This window comes from Salvelinus sp. IW2-2015, unplaced genomic scaffold (genome assembly GCF_002910315.2).
Source record: "Salvelinus sp. IW2-2015 unplaced genomic scaffold, ASM291031v2 Un_scaffold1081, whole genome shotgun sequence".
Lineage (NCBI taxonomy): Eukaryota > Metazoa > Chordata > Actinopteri > Salmoniformes > Salmonidae > Salvelinus > Salvelinus sp. IW2-2015.
In genome coordinates this window covers 244,157-246,076 of record NW_019942720.1, presented here as the reverse complement: position 1 = coordinate 246,076, position 1,920 = coordinate 244,157, and the positions used below count along the sequence as shown (strand labels likewise).

The 1,920-nt window shown below is 44.7% G+C and overlaps 1 pseudogene; it reads left to right on the top strand.

Moving 5' to 3' along the window:
• LOC112069691 (roundabout homolog 1-like) overlaps positions 1 to 1,920 on the top strand; it is a 123,222-nt pseudogene that overhangs the window by 105,880 nt on the left and 15,422 nt on the right.

Here is a 1,920-nt window from a genome sequence, read left to right as displayed (position 1 = left end):
GGGACATGTCCACACCACACACACACACACACACACACACACACACACACACACACACACACACACACACACCACACACACACACACCACACCACACACACACACACACACACACACACACACACACACCCTGCCACAACATGGAGGAGTACTCCCTGTCCATGGATGAGAGGTGGGACATGTCAACACACACACACTCACACCTCCCTGCCACTTTATTCTTTCCTTTCATTTACTGAAAGAGTCAAATCTACCCTAAGGGTTTTTGTTCTATTGTGTATCAATGCTAGGTTCATGTCAAACCTTTTCCTTTACATGTCTACCTTGGTAGCAGCACAACATGAATATGTACGAGCTACATTGTTCAAGATATGAATGTTATTGTCACATTGAGTGACATCCAACTAACCAGCGTGTTTCCCTGTGTTGACAGTTATGACCCAGATATGCAGTGCTCCCTGCCCCCCTCCCGCATGTACCTGCAGCCAGACGAACTGGAGGAGGAGGAGATGGAGAGGGGTCCCACTCCCCCCGTCAGAGGCGCTGCCTCGTCCCCCGCCGCGGTGTCCTACAGCCACCAGTCCACAGCCACCCTCACCCCCTCGCCCCAGGAGGAGCTGCAGCCCATGCTCCAAGACACAGCAGACAGCATGGTCTCTGGACACGAACGCAGGTACTGGAAGGCGTTATACTGGATGAAATGGACTTTGATTGGCTGATATACAGTKGGTATAATAAGTATTCACCAACAATGGATTTTTTCMAATTTTATTGTGATACGAAGTGGGATTGAAATAGATTTAATTGTGATTTATTTTGTCATTGATCTACACAAGATACTCCATAATGTCAAAGTGAAAATAATATTCTACAAATGTAAACTAAAATACAAGTAACAATAACTAAAATTGAATAAAAATAAAATATAAAATTAATTTGTTAAATTATATGTAAATGACAGAGTGAAAAGTATACAGAATCAAATATACAGAATAAAAATTTTCCAAAACATGCATCCTGTACTCAACAAGGCACAAAAACATGCATCCTGTACTCAACAAGGCACTAAAACATGCATCCTGTACTCAACAAGGCCCTAAGATGCATCCTGTACTCAACAAGGCACTAAAACATGCATCCTGTACTCAACAAGGCACTACAACATGCATCATGTAATCAACAAGGCAATACAACATGCATCATGTACTCAACAACGCACTAAAACATGCATCCTGTACTCAACAAGGCAATACAACATGCATCCTGTACTCAACAAGGCACTACAACATGCATCCTGTACTCAACAAGGCACTAAAACATGCATCCTGTACTCAACAAGGCACTACAACATGCATCCTGTACTCAACAAGGCAATACAACATGCATCCTGTACTCAACAAGGCCCTAACATGCATCATGTACTCAACAAGGCAATACAACATGCATCCTGTATTCAACAAGGCACTAAAACATGCATCCTGTACTCAACAAGGCACTAAAACATGCATCCTGTACACATAGGTACATGTGGGGCACATATGTCAGAGTCAAGGACCGCGGGGCCCCATCCGGCCCGCGAAAGGTTTTTTACGGCCCCATGGATGATCTTGATGTTATATCTAGAACCGGCCCGGCAGACCGCAGCAAGCCGGCGCCCGAACATCTTTTTACACGCCACCAATACTACATTATCCCACAATAGCCAACCGGTAGACGCACGAAGCAGTAAGGCTAGCTATTACATTTCAATTAATTATTCGCCCACAGCAGTCGATTCAGCAGCACAGCTAAAACGTAACTTTCCAGATACCACATCAAACAATGCCCGCAAAACGGAAGGTGGATCACTGAGCAAACCGCCGGCGGTGTTACAAACTAGGTTGGGCGTCGTCCGAGTATTATGCTAATCACGGAGTAGGC